The following is a 17,918-nucleotide window of genomic DNA, read 5'->3' on the forward strand; positions in this document are numbered from 1 at the left end:
AACTTTGATCCAGATGGCATTGAAAGTATAGATGGCTCTAGACAGTATAGACATTTTAACAATGTTTATTCTTCCGATCCATGAGCATGGAATGTTCTTCCATCTTTTTGTGTCTTCTTCAATTTCTTTCATGAATGTTCTGTAGTTCCTTGAGTACAGATCCTTTATGGCTTTGGTTAGGTTAATTCCTAGGTATCTTATGGTTCTTGGTGCTATAATAAATAAAATTGATTCTCTCATTTCCCTTTCTGTATTTTCATTGTTAGTGTATAAGAAAGCAACTGATTTCTGTACGTCGATTTTGTATCCTGCCACATTACTAAACTACTCTATGAGTTCTAGAAGTTTGGGGGTGAAGTCTTTTGGGTTTTCCATATAAAGTATCATGTCATCTGTGAAGAGAGAGAGTTTGACTTCTTTGCAAATTTGAATACCTTTTATTTCTTTTTGTTGTCTGATTGCTGTTGCTAGGACTTCTAACAGTGTTGAGAGTGGACATCCTTGTCATGTTCCTGATCTCAAAGGGAAGGCTGCTAGCTTTTCCCCATTAAGGATGATATTCACTGTGGGTTTTTCATAGATAGATTTTATGAAGTTGAGGAATGTTCCCTCTATCCCTTATCCCTATACTTTTTTTTTAAATTTCTTCTCAGCATAAGTGTTGTTTTTGCACCATACCCAGTGCTCCATGCAACACGTGCCCTGACTAATACCTACCACCTTGTTCCCCCAACCTCCCACCCCCCGCCCCTTCTAGACCCTCAGATTGTTTTTCAGAGTCCATAGTCTCTCATGGTTCACCTCCCCTTCCAATTTCCCTCAACTCCGTTCTCGTCTCCATCTCCCCATATCCTCCCTGTTATTTGTTATGCTCCACAAATAAGTGAAACCATATGATACTTGACTCTCTCTGCTTGACTTATTTCGCTCAGCATAATCTCTTCCAGTCCCGTCCATGTTGCTACAAAAGTTGGGTATTCATCTTTTCTGATAGAGGCATAATACTCCATTATGTATATGGACCACATCTTCCTTATCCATTCATCCGTTGAAGGGCATCTTGGTTCTTTCCAGTTTGGCGACCGTGGCCATTGCTGCTATGAGCATTGGGGTACAGATGGCCCTTCTTTTCACTACATCTGTATCTTTGGGGTAAATACCCAGTAGTGCAATTACAGGCTCATAGGGAAGCTCTATTTTTAATTTCTTAAGGAATCTCCACACTGTTCTCCAAAGCGGCTGTACCAGCTTGCATTCCCACCAACAGTGTAAGAGGGTTCCCCTTTCTCCACATCCTCTCCAACACGTGTTGTTTCCTGTCTGGCTAATTTTGGTCATTCTAACTGGTGTGAGGTGGTATCTCAATGTGGTTTTAATTTGAATCTCCCTGATGGCTAGTGATGATGAACATTTTTTCATGTGTCTGATAGCCATTTGTATATCTTCATTGGAAAAGTGTTTGTTCATATCTTCTGCCCATTTTTTGATATGATTATCTCTTTTGTGTGTGTTGAGTTTGAGGAGTTCTTTATAGATCCTGGATATCAACCTTTTGTCTGTACTGTCATTTGCAAATATCTTCTCCCATTCCGTGGGTTGCCTCTTTGTTTTGTTGACTGTTTCCTTTGCTGTGCAGAAGCTTTTGATCTTGATGAAGTTCCAAAAGTTTATTTTTTGCTTTTGTTTCCTTTGCTTTTGGAGACATATCTTGGAAGAAGTTGCTGTGGCTGATATCGAAGAGGTTACTGCCTATGTTCTCCTCTAGGATTCTGATGGATTCTTGTCTCACGTTGAGGTCTTTTATCCATTTTGAGTTTATCTTTGTGTAAGGTGTAAGAGAATGGTCGAGTTTCATTCTTCTACATATCGCTGTCCAGTTTTCCCAGCACCATTTATTGAAGAGACTGTCTTTTTTCCACTGTATATTTTTTCCTGTTTTGTCAAAGATTATTTGACCATAGAGTTGAGGGTCCATATCTGGGCTCTCTACTCTGTTCCACTGGTCTATGTGTCTGTTTTTGTGCCAGTACCACGCTGTCTTGGTGATCACAGCTTTGTAGTAAAGTTTGAAATCAGGTAACGTGATGCCGCCAGTTTTATTTTTGTTTTTCAACATTTCCTTAGAAATTCGGGGTTTCTTCTGATTCCATACAAATTTTAGGATTATTTGCTCCAGCTCTTTGAAAAATACCGGTGGAATTTTGATCGGAATGGCATTAAAAGTATAGATTGCCCTAGGCAGTATAGACATTTTAACAATGTTTATTCTTCTGATCCAAGAGCATTATCCCTATACTTTGAAGCATTTTAATCAGGAACGGATGCTGTATCTTGTCAAATGCTTTTTCTGCATCAATTGAGAGAACCATGTGATTCTTCTCTCACCTCTTATTGATTTGTTCTATCACACTGATTGATTTGCAAATGTTGAACCACCCTTGCATGCCATGGATAAACCCCACCTCGCCATGTTGGATAATCTTTTTAATGTATTATTGGATCCTATTAGCTAGGATCTTGTTCAGAATCTTGGCATCCATATTCAGCAGGGATATTGGTCTGAAATTCCCCTTTTTGGTAGAGTATTTGCTTGGTTTGGGGATCAGGGTAATGCTGGCTTCATAATAAGAGTCTGGAAATTTTCCTTCTGTTTGTATTTTAATTGAGATGTACTAGGCTCTTTAAGAATTGTTGTCTTTTTTTCCATTTTGCAAAATTTCAGATTTCATCTATTCAAATGTTTCTTCCTCTCACCCAGTTTCTTATACCTCTCCTTTCGAAAATGCCATTACACTAATATCAGATGTTCTCCCTTTTATCTTCCATTTCTTTCTTTTTTTTTTTTTTAAAGATTTTATTTATTTGACAGACAGATCACAAGTAGGCAGAGAGGCAGGCAGAGAGAGAGAGGAGGAAGCAGGCTGTCCGCAGAGCAGACAGCCCGATGCGGGGCTCGATCCCAGGACTCTGGGATCATGACCTGAGCCGAAGGCAGAGGCTTTAACCCACTGAGCCACCTAGGCGCCCCTATCTTCCATTTCTTAATCTCTCTTTGTCTCACTATGATGAATTTACAGTAATTCCTTCATTAATTCTCTCTTCAGATGCCTCCAATATGCTCCAAAATCTGATTACTAAGTCTTTAAATTTGGTTATTATGACTTTAATGTCCAGGTAATTTTATTTTAAAAAGTATGCTTCATCTTATTTATAGCCTGTTGTCCTTCACTTTAACTGTCCATTCTGTTTTTGATTTTTTAACATTTTCAAATATTTTATTTTTAGTCTATGTCTAACATCTTTTCATATCCTTGGGGCACCTGAGTGGCTCTGTTGGTTTAGCGTCTGACTCTTGGTTTCTGCTCAGGTAGTGAACTCAGGGTCATGAGATCATGCCATGTGAGACTCCATGTTCACCGGGGAGTCTGCTTGGGATTCTCTTTTTCCCTTGCCCTCTGTACCTTCCCACCCTTCTCTAAAACAAATAAATAAAAAGATCTTTAAAAATAATAATAAAGTCTTTTCATGTCTTAGTCTGTTTTCTATTATCTCTGTAGAGCCTTTGGGTTTTTTGTGGGATGTTTTGAAATTTAATGGTGAGCTCATAGTCTACAGAATCCTATCTATGGGAGTTTGAGGTTGAAGATGCACTCTTCCAAAGGAGATATGCTTTTGCTTTTTTCAATTAGCTGGAAACACTACCAATCTGGTATACTTTCATTAAATTCTATGTGTGAGGTTTGTAAAATACACACACACAAAAAATATGTAGTAAGTAATAAACCCAAGCAGGAGATGGTTATTGTGATGTTATACTTAGAGGAACTTTTTTTTTTCTCCTGCTTTTCACTAAATGTCAAAGTCAAGCAAGGCAAGTTTCCTTGTCCTCTTTAATATATCAAAAAACCTTCTGAAGTCCTAGTTTCATGTCACATTATCTTTTTCAATGCCAAAGTTGAAAAGTATCAGGTTTTATCTCCTGTCTCCAAGTCCTATGCAACTGTCAAAATAAATTTTGCCAGAAACACTCAGGCTGGTTAGTACCTATGGCTTCCTAATTATCAGCTCAGTAATGTTTTTAGCAATATATATGTGTTTTTACTGAGCACTCTTAATTACTTTCAGGAGGTGGATGGTTCTCGTGTCATTTCATTTACAATGACATAGGAAACAGATCTCTTTTTTCAGAGGAGTCAGGAGCAGAGGAAGAGAGAGAATATTAAGCAGGCTCCACACCTAATCCAGAGCCCAACAAGGGGCTTGATGTCACAACCTTGGGATCATGACTTGAGCCAAAATTAAGAGTGGAATGTTAGTGATTGAGCCACCCAGGGGCCTCAGAAGCAGGTCTCTTGAAGCATTGTTCTAAACACTTACATCTCAATAAAATATCTGGATCGCACTGATACTAACATGCCAGACAAAATTTTGCCTGTTTTGTTATTTTCTTAACAAATATTTTTTCATAAATACTTGATATAAATTAAGCTACATAAGAATTACTCTGCGTTGAATGTCTATAAGTACCCTAAAACACTTCAGAGCACGTACTTACCATTATCTAGATTTTTAATCAATCTTATCTGTATATCAAGCATTCCTCCACATTTCCATCATAACCAGGAGCCTAGAAACATGCAGGTAAATAGATGGGAAGAAGTGAACAAGAGGTTCTAAGTTTTTTGTTCTAATTTGAGAGTATGTTCAAAACCTGGCAGAAACCATGCTGGTTCAAAATAAGACTCATTACTACTATCACTTAACGAAAATTGCATCTTCAAAACAGTGTTTTCAGGAGACCGAGCAACATACAGAGACTAGTAGGCAGCTTGTTCTGATGGGTTAATTAACTAATTTATTTATTTTTATTAGTTTTACCAAGTAGGGAAATCAGGAAAAAAACTCTATTCATAATATATCTTATTTCTGAAAAAGTTATTTGTAGACCTGTTTATGACCATTTTCATTGAGATTGAAAAATGCGCCTAGGTCTTCACTGTTCAAAACATGTTCCATGGACCACCAGCATCAGACTCACATAAAAGCTTATTAGGAATGCAAAATTTCAGGTTCCTCCCCAGACCTACTGAATCAGAATCTGCATTTATCAAGATTCCTAAGTACTTTGTGTGCACATTAAAGTTTAAGAAGAATGGGCCTAGATGATTTTGGAACTGTTCATAGCTAGTTCACAAACTATTTTGATAGTGTATCAATAGTGAATAAGGCCTCAACAAGAATACACTGATAAAATTCTGAAGAACATCATTTTTAGAGTAAAGACTGAGATGGAGACATAAATGGTATGCTTATGAATTTTGGAGGAGATAACTATTAATACGCTAGATTGCAGAATCAAGACACAAAAATATTTCGGAAACATCTGACAACTAACAAGATTAAATATGTTGAGAAAAACCATAAAGTTTCAAAAACTAAATTGTAGAAATATAGAGAAAGAGACTCTGGCTCAATAGCAGTTTATATATAAATACCTAAGCAAGATTTCTAAAGATTCTGTCACTGATGTAGAACTAGCCCAATTACTAACTTCTTCCCTGAAATTATTCAAGAGAAATGAAAGAAGAAAACACAGGCACAGAAAACTAATTTAAAAATCCCCAAGGGGCGCCTGGGTGGCTCAGTCAGTTAAGCGTCTGCCTTCAGTCCGGAGTCCTGGGATCAAGGTCCGTCTAGGGCTCCCTGCTCAGCAGGGAGCTTGCTTCTCCTCCTGCCCTGTTCCTCCCTCTCTCTGCTCCTCCCCCTGCTTTAGCTCTCTTTCTCTGTCAAATACATAAAATCTTTAAAAAGAAATAAACAAATAAATAATAAAGATCCTTAAAAATCTGCTGTGAAGACACAAACTGAAGTATGTGGGAGGGGTCATGGAGTTGGAGACTAGTACAAAAGTTACCTGGAAGCAACAGTAGAAGGAATAGTTAGGAAAAAAAAGAGGTTTATGTTTTGGTTTTACCTCTACTCTGCAACTCCTTAAGACAATAATACTGCAGTAATGAGAGCATGTATATATGACCATAGAGTTAATATCAGGGCAGCCAAATGAAATATGAGGTACTAAAACAATTGTTATCAGAAAGGACTTATGCCATCACTACAAGATTGAATCAACATGAGAAAATCTATTAATGTAATTTACCATATAGTAGACTATTGAATTATATTACAAATGATGTAAAAAAAGTATTCAGCAAGGTAGGACATCTATTTATGACTATCATTAAAAGTCTAGAAAACTAGAATACTTGATAAACGTTCAAAAACTTACAGAAAATATTATACTTAATGGAATAACATTAATTCATTTCTGGTAAGACCAGCTATCACCACAGTATAACATAGTATTGCAGGTCCTGGCCAATGTTACAAAGAAATAAGAGGTTTAATGATTAGAGACAGATCTTAAACTATTATTTGAAAATGATATGACCATTTCCATAAGATAATCAGTAGAATAAGCAAGTCATTGAGACTAATAAGACTTAAGCAAGATTTCCAGATACGAAATGAATAGCATTTTAACATGTCAGCAATAACCAAGTAAAAATATAATTTTTAAAAAATAGCATTCTGGGGCACCTGGGTGGCTCAGTGGGTTAAGCCTCTGCTTCGGCTCGGGTCATGATCTCAGGGTCCTGGGATCGAGCCCCACATCGGGCTCTCTGCTCAGCAGGGCACCTGCTTCCCCCTCTCTCTCTGCCTGTTGCTCTGCCTACTTGTGATCTCTCTTTCTCTGTCAAATAAACAAATAAAATCTTTAAAAAAAATAGCATTCTGATATTTTTTTTTTTTTTTTTAAACATTTATTTGACAGAGACAGATCACAAGTAGATAGAGAGGCAGGCAGAGAGAGAGAGAGAGGGAAGCAGGCTCCCTTCTGAGCAGAGAGCCCTATGTGGGACTTGATCCCAGGACCCCGAGATCATGACCTGAGCCGAAGGCAGCGGCTTAACCCACTGAGCCACCCAGGCGCCCAGCATTCTGATATTTAGATTCCATATAATCTCAACTAAAATAGTAGTTTATTTTTTAAGAAAGTAAAGGTACTAAAAATGTACACATTATAATAAATCCACAAATTGCTATTTCAACCTTAACAAAAGATGAACAAAATACCATAATAACTTTTTTTACTTTTTTAAAAAAACCATAATATTGTTGCAGCAGTCAAATAAACCCTATATAACAAAACAGAAAGCTCAGAGCTGGACACACCTTTATATGATAATTAAAAAAATAACAATGGCACCACAAATGAAAGGAAAAATAATGGATTACTTAGTAGATGCTGTTAAAAAAATCCTCTCTATATGAAGAAAATTAAATGACTATTGATTGACATTGTGTTACAATGATAAATTTTCTGCCTCCCAAGTTTGTCCTTGTAATCAAACGCAGGTCTGAGAATTCCATTTTGATTAATTAAGAATTAATAAAATAATCCTTCCTTTTCTAAAGAATTTGTCTTACAGCAACTGGATGGCTCAGTCAGTTAAGCATCTGACTCTTGGTTTCAGCTCAGGTTGTGATCCTGAGATCAAGCCCCTTGTCAGGCTCTGTGCTCAAGTCAGAGTCTGCTTAAGTTTCTTCTCCCTCTGCTCCACCTCCCACTCTCTCTCTCCCTAAAATAAATAAACATAAATCTTTTTTTTTTAATATTTTATTTATTTATGTGACAGATTGAGAGATCACAAGGAGGCAGAGAGGCGGGCAGAGAGAGAGAGGGGGAAGCAGGCTCCCTGCTGAGCAGAGAGCCCAATGCGGGGCTTGATCCCAGGACCCTGAGATCATGACCTGAGCCGAAGGCAGAGGCTTAACCCACTGAGCCACACAGGTGCCCCAAGTAAGTGAGATACTTTTAAATAGGAAGATGACATGAAAATTTACAGCTAGTAGGTCACTTGCGTTTGCCATATAGAGTAAGGACTGGATAAGTTATGTGGAAACGAGGCCAGTTAAAAGTCTTGTAGCAGTCCAGACAAGAGAGGATGGGTTTCAGCTAGCATCCTGATGGTAGAGATGAAAAACATGAGACAGAGTAGAGGTATGTTCTGAAAGTAAGATGACAAATCTTAGCATAATACACAGAGACTCACTATGTCATAAACCGGCAAGTATTGTAACATTGTGTCAACTACACTCAAAAAAATAATTTTTAATAAATAAATTTTCCATTTGGTTTGTCAAAAAAAGTGATGTCTTACTAATGACTTGAATATAAAGTCAAAAAAAAAATCAAGGATGACTCCCAGTTTCCTGTCATGAGCAACCGAATGGATGATATTAACATTTATTTCTATGGATATGAATGTGTTTGAAGCCAAGGTGCAGAATCCATAATTCTTTATTGACCATTTTAGGATTGAGGTATCTGAGATAGAACAATATAATTCTTAAGTAGGTAATTGGATACATACATTTGAAACTCAAAAATAGTTGAGCTAAAGATAAAAGTTCTACATCTACAGAATAGTGTGATTCTCATCCCTAGCTGCAAATGAGAATAACCAGGAAAGCTTTAAAAATACTACAGTTCAGGTTCCATTCCCAGCATTTCTTTCTACTTGGTGTGTAATGGGCATTGCCATTTTTCAAAAGGTCCCTAGGTGGCTCTATATTGCAGCTAGAGCTGAGAAGCACGGACAGAGACAGAAATGGATTAGCTCTCCAGAGAAGGCATAGACAGAGTGGAGGCAGAGGAATGAGACCGAAAGAGCAAAGGTTTTCAAAAGTGAGATTTTTGAGCCTTTTAATACCATAATCTCATGGGGTACTGATTAAAGAGATTCCTAGGCTAAATTCAGAGCTCTTAAACCAGAACTTCCGGAATGCCCAAGAATCTAAATTTTAACAAGCTTTCGAAGTGATTTTAGTGTTTACTAATGTTTGAGAAACGCTCACTTAGAAGTAGTGTAGGAGAAGTCAGGGGATACAGAGGCAAATTGGGAGAATACAGTATCATAAAGACAGGAGAGGGCAATGTTTCAAGGAGGGAGAGGTCGACTATGATGAAAGCTGGTGAGAGGTCAAACAGAGGTTAACGAAGAACGGACCACATCTGGCAACACGGAGATCATGGTGATTTTGGCAAGGGCGATCACTGTCAGTGAAGAGATGAGATGGGAGACTAGAATAGAGTTTGAAGGATGAATGGGAGGGGAGGAATTGGTGACAGCATAAGTAGTCCTCTAAGAGATTTGGGTTTGTAGGCAAGCAGAAAAAGCAGTAAATTGCTGGGAGACCGTGGGAGTTTTGTGATTGTTTTCATTTTTTTTTTAAGATTTTATTTATTTATTTGACATAGAGAAATCACAAGTAGGCAGAGAGGCAGACAGAGAGAGACAGAGAAGCAGGCTTCCTGCTGAGCAGAGAGCCCAATGCCTGACTGGATCCCAGGACCCTGAGATCATGACCTGAACCTAAGGCAGAGGCTTTAACCCACTGAGCCACCCAGGTGCCCTTGTGATTGTTTTCAAATAGCAAACACCACCATTTACTTTTATGTTGATGATAATAATCAAGGTGGAGGCAAGAAAATTAACAAAAAAAGTACAATTTTTTTTCTTCAGAGATTAAGCCTTTGATAAGTGTAAAGACACATTTTCCATTGTAAGAATCCTGAATGACCCGATAGTTGTAATGGTAATAAAGTTTACAAGTGGAAATATTAGGGAGTTCTCAATCCATCATTTCTATTTACCAAATGAAGTGTAAAGGAAATTCACCAACTGAGAAAAAATGTGGATGAATGTGAAGACTTGAAACATTTATAATTTGTATAAATTACCTCTGGTTGGACCACCGAAAGAGCATTCCTGCTCAAAGCTGAAGTGTTTAATATGGCAGGAATCATTAAAACCATTTTATTGCTAAGGAGGTAATTAGTACCTTGTGGTTTAAAGCAATCTCTCCTGCATTATAGTGGAAATCTGGAATTTCAACTGAGCAACTGTTAGACTTTTAAATAGACACTTCATAAGCAAAGTTTGGTACCTACCTATAGGTAGTTCTGTGGCTGACCAACATAAGGCTTCTATATGAATTAGGATACAATTTTCACAACAAAAACCATTGGCCATCTACATGTTCAATATAGAAATGGAGAAAACTTATTTCATATGAGGAGCTCACATCTGGACAATCTACACAATTTCCATTTCATCTACTCTACTCTAGGTAGCCATATAGACAGGTTAAATTAGCACAAAGTTCCACAGTTAGAAAAGGAATTTGGGATTACAGTCTGTCCTACAAAGCTTATGCTCTGTACACAATATGTAACAGAGTTATTACACTTAAGATTCAGTGAATGCAGCATTGCATGAGCTCCAAAGCCTAGGGAAAGAGCAATCTTCTTGTACAAATATATTCCTTATCTGGCAGGAGGCTGAGACCTAAATTTTTAATAAAACTGTAGTAATTGACTTGAGTCTGGGTTTTCTGTTAAACAAGACACTCAATATTGAAAGACTGCCATGACTCTGAGACCTATAAGGGTATGAAGACAACGAATATTTGTCTTACTCACCATTGCATATGTGATACTCAGGACACAGTATTTGGCATGTAATATATATATTGAATATTTTCCAAGTGATTTACAACTCAATGATTAAGATATGCCATGGTGCCTAATGTTTATTATTTCAAAATTTTCAGCACATTTCTCCATATAAGAAAAATTAAAATGCTATATATATGAGCTAATAATATACTGTTTATATATACACAGAAAACAGATACATACATATGGCATAGAGTTTAAAATACAAAAATAAGCAAACGATGGATGCATAACAATTCCTTAGGAGGAACACAGAATGTTATTTCCAAGAGGTGCTGTGATAGAATAAATTTTTTTTTAGGATTTAATTTGTTTATTTGACAGAGAGACACAGCGGGAGAGAGGGAACACAAGCAGGGGGAGTGGGAGAGGGAGAAGCAAGCTTATTGCTGAGCAGGTAGCCTAATGCAGGGCTCGAATCCAGGACCCTGGGATCATGACATGAGCTGAAGGCAGATGCTTAACAACTGAGCCACCCAGGCGCCCTTAGACAAAACATTTTTTGATGTTGGATATACTTACACTCCTAGATTTCCACTTATGACATGGATAAATTTGGGCAAATTACTTAACCTCTGGACTAGTTTTCCTCATCTGTAAAATAAATACAGTACCCATCTCAGGGTTATGCTGAGGATTACATCAGATGACGCTGGAAACGATACAGTACAATGCTTTGCACATAGTAACAACTCACTAAATATTAGATGTTATTTTTTAGTAGTTCCACCTCACCCCTTTATCAGTAAGACCTTATTTTATTAGGTCTGGCTGAATAACATGTGGGTCCAGGCCACGAGGCAAAACAAGATTATTTGTGATGTTCCCTTCTTTCATTCCTGTAGATTAATCAGGCTGAAAAGTACAGAAGCAACTTTAAAGAGCCACCCTGGTTTATGAAAAGATCTGGGAGAAAGAAAAACATTTCCCTTTGTATTTATCAGCACCAACTTGGCTGCTGATAGAGAAAACAGTTTGGAAATGACAGGTCAAATGAATAAAAGAGCAATTAAAGAATGAGATTCCTGCTGACATAAATCTTACCAAGATGATTTTCAAATAATATCAAAAGCACCTAAAAACAAGTACAGAAAACAATGAAATGTATCCTTGTCCCATATTGTTTGTTAAAAAAAATACTTTTGAGAGGTGCCTGGGTGGCTCAGTCCCTTCAGTGTCTGACTTGGATTCCGTTCAGATCATGATCTCATGGGTAGTGAGATGGAGCTCTGAGTCAGACTCCACACGTATGGAAGCGACTTAGAAGTTCTCTCCCTCTGCTCTTCCCCACTCACTCTCTATCTCTCAAGTAAATGAACAAATCTTTTAAAAAATAAAAATAAAATAGATAAGGCTTTAAAAAAAAAAACAACTTTTGGTTAACATTTCCATAGTACAGAAACTATCAGAGCTTAATGGGCACCTGCATGGCTCAGTGGGTTAAGCCTCCCACTCTTGATTTTAGCTCAATTCACGATCTCAGGGTCAAGAGATGGAGCCCCACATTGGGCTCCCTGAGCAGGGAGTCTGCTTAAGATTCTCTCTCTCCCTCTCCTTCTGCCCTTCCCGTACTTGAGCTCTCTCTCGCTCTCTTAGGGGAAAAAAACCATCAGAGCTTCAGAGATCTCTTAATGGTATATCTAAAATAAATCAAACCATAAACACAAAAGCATTACATTTAAACTAACATGAAATATTCTAAAACGTCACACTAATAAAGATTTCAAAAATTACTGTTTATAAAATAAGTTATTTCAGGAAAATATAATTTTATGAAATATAGTTTTATATATAAAGTATCTGACCATTACGTGAATAGATATATTTTCTCCATGCAAATGTAACATACAACTATTCAAACTAAATAGGATTAGCGGGCGTTGGTGGTATAGTGGTGAGCATAGCTGCCTTCCAAACTAAATAGGATTATTTTTCAAAGAAACAGGATTGTTGGGACCAACTAGCAGAAATGAGTTTTCAATGACAACTGTAATACTGGGAGGTAAATGTTAAAACTAGGATTGCAAAACATGAGCATGAAGAATGATAAATTTCAACAGCAAAATTTAATATTATAAACACACAGTAAATATCTTTTTTAATGCATCAGCCAGAAGCCAGCAACAGATTTACTTTGTAAAGCTCTGAACAAAAAAGATGTCTTTATCACTTCCGTACCACTAGGGCCTACAGCAACAATTGATATATAATAAATGCTTGAAAGTGGGTTTTTTTATTACTGAAGTAGAAATACAAACAATGCTATGCTAGTTTCAGATGTATAACATATTGATTCAACATTTCTGTACAGTACTCAATGCTCACCATATAGTTACTATTTGCCACCATACAATGTTATTACAATATTATTGACTATATTCCCTATGCTGTACTTCTCATCCTGTGGCTTATTGTACCCCTTAACCCCCTTATCTATCTCACCCATCCCCCCACCCAACTTCCCTCTGGAAGCCTCCAGTTTGTTCTCTGTATTTAAGAGTCTCTTTTCTTGTTTGTACATTTGTTTTTTCAATTCCACATATAAGTGAAATCATGTGGTATTTGCCTTTCTCTGTCTGACTGACTTCACTTAGCGTAATACCCTCAAGGTCCATCTGTGTTGTCACAAAAGGCAAGATCCCAATGTTTTTTATGGCTAGTATTCCATCTCACACACACACACACACACACCTTTATCCATTTATCTATCCATGGACATTTAGACTACTTCCATATCTTGACTATTGTAAATAATGCTGCAATAAACATAAAGATGCATATGTCTTTTCAAATCAGCATTTTTGTTTTCGTTCAGTAAATATCCAGAAGTGGAATTACTGGATCATGAAGTTTTTTTTTTAAGATTTATTTATTTATTTGACAGAGAGAGAGTGAGACAGCACAAGCAGGGGGAGCGGCAGAGGGAGAGGGAGAAGCAGGGTCCCCACTGAGCAGGGAGCCTGACGCGGGGCGGATCCCAGGACCCCGGATCATGACCCGAGCTGAAGGCAGATACAACTGACTAAGCCACCCAGGTTCCCCTGGAATCATATAGTACTTTTATTTTTAACTTGTTGAGGAACTTATTGTTTTCCATAGTGGCTGCACTAATTTATAGTCCACCAATAGTGAATGAGGGGTTCCTTTTTCTCCATATTCTTGCCAACACCTGCTATTTCTTGTCTTTTTTACTCTAGCCATTCTGACTGATCTGAGGTGATATTTCATTGTGGTTTTGCATTTTCCTGATGATGAGTGATGTTGAGCATCTTTTCATTTGTCTTTTGCTCTTCTGTATGTCCTTTTTGGAAAAATGTCTGTTCAGGTCCTCTGTTCATTTTTTTTTTTTAATGTTTCAAATTTTCATTTAAATTCTAGTTAGTGGGGAAGGTGGTTCCTGGGTGACTCAGTCTGTTGAGCATTCGACTCTTGATTTCTGCTCAGGTCATGGTCTTGGGGTCATGGGACTGAGCCCAAGTTGAGCTCCATACTCAGCAGGGAGTCTGCTTAAGATTATCTCTCTCCCTCTGCCTTTTTTTTTTTTTTTAAGATTTTATTTATTTGACAGAAAGACACAGCAAGAGAGGGAATACAAGCAGGGGGAGTGGGAGAGGGAGAAGCAGGCTTCCCGCTGAGTAGGCAGCCTGAAGCAGGTCTCCATCCCAGGACTCTGGGATCATGACCTGAGCCGAAGGCAGACGCTTAACGACTAAGCCACTCAGACACCCCTCTCCTTCTGCCCCTCTCCCCGCACTCCCTCTCAAATAAATAAATCTTTTAAAATGATAAATTCAAGTTAGTTAACATATGGTGCAATGTTAGTTTCAGGAGTAGAATTTAGTGATTCATCACTTACATTTAACACCCACTGTTCATCACAAGTGCTCTCCTTAATGCCCATCACCCATTTAGCTCATGCACTGGCCATCTCCCCTCCAGCAACCCTCAGTTTATTCCCTATAGTTAAGAGTCTTTTATGGTTTGCCTGCCTCTTTTTTTCCTACCTGCTATGTTCATCTGTTTTGTCTCTTAAATTCCACATGAATGAAATCATACAGTATTTGTCTTTCTCTGATTGACTTACTTTGCTTAGCACAATACCCTCTGGTTCCATCCATGTCATTACAAATGGCAAGATTTCATTCCTTGTTATGGCTGAGTAATATTCCATTGTGTGTATGTACCACATCTTCTTTATTCATTCATCAGTGGATGGACATTGGAGCTCTGTCCATAATTTGACTATTGTTGATAATGCTGCTATAAACATTGAGGGGCATATGCCCCTTCAAATCAGCAGTTTTGTATCTTATGGGTAAATACCCAGTAATGTAATTGCTGGGTCATAGTGTAGTTCTATTTTTAACTTTTTGAGGAAACTCCATACTGTTTTCCAGAAAGGCTGCATCAGTTTGCATTTCCATCAACTGTGTAAGTGGATTCCCTTATCTCTGAATCCCTGCCAACACCTGTTGTTTCCTGTTGTTGTTTCCTGTGTTAGCCAAGCTGACAGATGTGAGGTGGTACCTCATTGTAGTTTTGATTTGTATTTCTCTGATGATGAATGATGTTGAGTATCTTTTCATGTGTCTGTTAGCCATCTGGATGTCTTCTTTGGAAAAATGTCTAATCATGTCTTCTGCCCATTTCTTAACAGGAATATTTGGTTTTTGGGTGTTGAATTTGATAAATTCTTTATAGAATTTGCAGGAGGAAAGAATATTTAATGGAAAAAAAGAGAGTCTCTTCAAAAATGGTGTTGAGAAAACTGGACAGCAACATGCAGAAGAATGAAACTGGACCCCTTTCTTACATGATACACAAAAAGAAATTCAAAATGGATTAAAAACCTATATGTGAGACATGAAGTCATCAAAATCCAAGAGGAGAACACAGGCAGTAACTAACCTCTTTGACATTGGCCGTAGCAACTACTTACTAGACACATTTCCTGAGCCAGTGGGAACAAAAGCAAAAATGAACTACTGGGACTTCATCAAGATAAACTACTGTACAGTGAAGGAAACAACAAAGCTAAGGCAAATATCAGAATGGGAGAACATATTTGCAAATGACCTATCTGATAAAGGGTTAACATGCTAAATCTATAAAGAACTTATCAACCTCTTTTCATTTGTCAATTTGATTGTCTGGGGTTTTTTAGTGTTGAGTTGAGTTGTATAAGTTCTTCATATATTTTGGATATTAACCCCTTATTGGATATATTGTTTGCAAATATCTGCTCCACTCAACAGGTTGCTTTTTTGTTTTATGATTTCCTTTAATGCGGAAAAGCCTTTTATTCAGATGTCCAAATAGTTTATTTTTGGTTTTGTCTTCCTTGTCTGAGAGGACACATTCATAAATGATGTTGCTAAGACCAATGTCCAAGAAGTTACTATTTTTCCTTTTCAGAGTTTTATAGTTTTATGTCTCACACATTTAGGTCTTTAATCCATTTTGAACTTTCCTTAATGGAAAAGACTGTCTTTCCCTATTGTACTTTCTCCTTTGTCACAGATTAATTGACTATACAGGTATGGATTTATTTTTAGCCTCTCTATCCTATAATTCTAGGCCACAACTTCCTGTGGAAGAATGGAAGAGCGTCAATACACAAATTCTAAAATCTTTTATGGCAATAAATCTTTTATAGTTATATCTAAGACTTACATTAACTGTTCCTTATACAGTAAAAACCTGGAAATTTTGGTGGTACAAAACAATAAGAAGTTATAACAGTATTTTGTATATTGGTACATTTGTACATTTGGTATATGTGTACATTTTATTAAAAATGTATATTTCATACATGTTTCTTCACTAATCAGCATGATTATATACAATTAAGTGTACTTTTATAATTTGGGTTACAGAATTATACTAATTTCTATTAATACTAATCTTAAATTTTAAAGATTATGAATGAGAGATAAACATAAGTAAAAATATATAAATTGCACTATTTATTTATTTATTTATTTATTTTTAAAGATATTGTTTATTTATTTGACAGAGAGAAATCACAAGAGAGGCAGGCAGAGAGAGAGGAAGGGAAGCAGGCTCTCCGCTGAGCAGAGAGCCCGATGTGGGACTCGATCCCAGGATCCTGAGATCATGGCCCGAGCTGAAGGCAGCGGCTCAACCCACTGAGCCACCCAGGCGCCCTAAATTGCACTATTTATAATTCATTTATAAAAAAGCATCTAGTTCAATGCTTCACATGATTCTGCTCTCTCTCCCTTCTTTATATTTAATTATTAACCTTCCCATATTTTCTTCAGAGTAAATGAGTTATCTTCCCACAGAAGACATTCAGCTGCTGTTGGTAACTCAAGTTAACTTGGGTTTTAATTTGTTTTCTGATGGACAATAAGATGTGCTTTGGAAGGCATTAAAATAAATGATTCCAAAAGTCAATACAATTTACCATAAAAAATGAATGAAATAAATAAAAACCTTTACCTGTTTGGAAGGGATATAATCCATAATTGAAAATGTCAACTCTGATAAAAAATCATAAATATTTAAAATTAAATGTGTTGTATATGGCTCAAATTTTATATTCACCATGGTAGCCTGAAAGAATGAGTATGCTTTGAGCTTAAAACGAAAAGGGGAGTTACTGCGTAGCAAGAGGAGAATGGACTAACATCAACACCATGAAAAACAGGTGGTTTCCTAAGCAATCCAAAAAAGGGAAGTGTTATGCATTAATATTTGCTAATTTAACATTATATTAACTTGTTTGGATTTTATGAATGCATGCCTTATTATTCATGTAATTTAAAATTACACGGTCATGTGTGTTTAAAATAGATTTTTAAAAGAAAATAAAAGTATGAGGTAATATTAATCAGAGCATAAAGCTCATCTTTAAAAACCATAAAAGAAGGGGGTGTTGGGGAAACGGTTCAAATAGGTGATGGGAATTAAGGAGTGCACTTTTCATGATAAGCATCAAGTGATGTACAGAACTGTTGAATCACTATATTGTACACCTGAAACTAATATAACCCCATATGTTAACTAACTGGAGTTAAAATAATAACTTAAAAAATAAATAAAGCCATAGAAGAAAATCTCAAAGTCCTTAATGAAGTAGTACACAATTCAGAAGAGAGACCTATTAAAAAATGTTAAGTACCAATTATAAGGACCTTAAAGCATCACTTAAAATATCAAACTACTATTGTATAATAAACTGATAGTAATATAAAGCTTGAACAACCATAAAGCCTTATTATTAAAACTGGCCACTTGACCAGCAGGATCAGCATCACTTAGGAGTTTCTTAGAAATGCAGAATCTCAAAGCCCATCCTTGAACTGTTGAA

This window comes from Meles meles, chromosome X, assembly GCF_922984935.1.
Source record: "Meles meles chromosome X, mMelMel3.1 paternal haplotype, whole genome shotgun sequence".
In the NCBI taxonomy this organism is placed as follows: Eukaryota; Metazoa; Chordata; class Mammalia; order Carnivora; family Mustelidae; genus Meles; species Meles meles.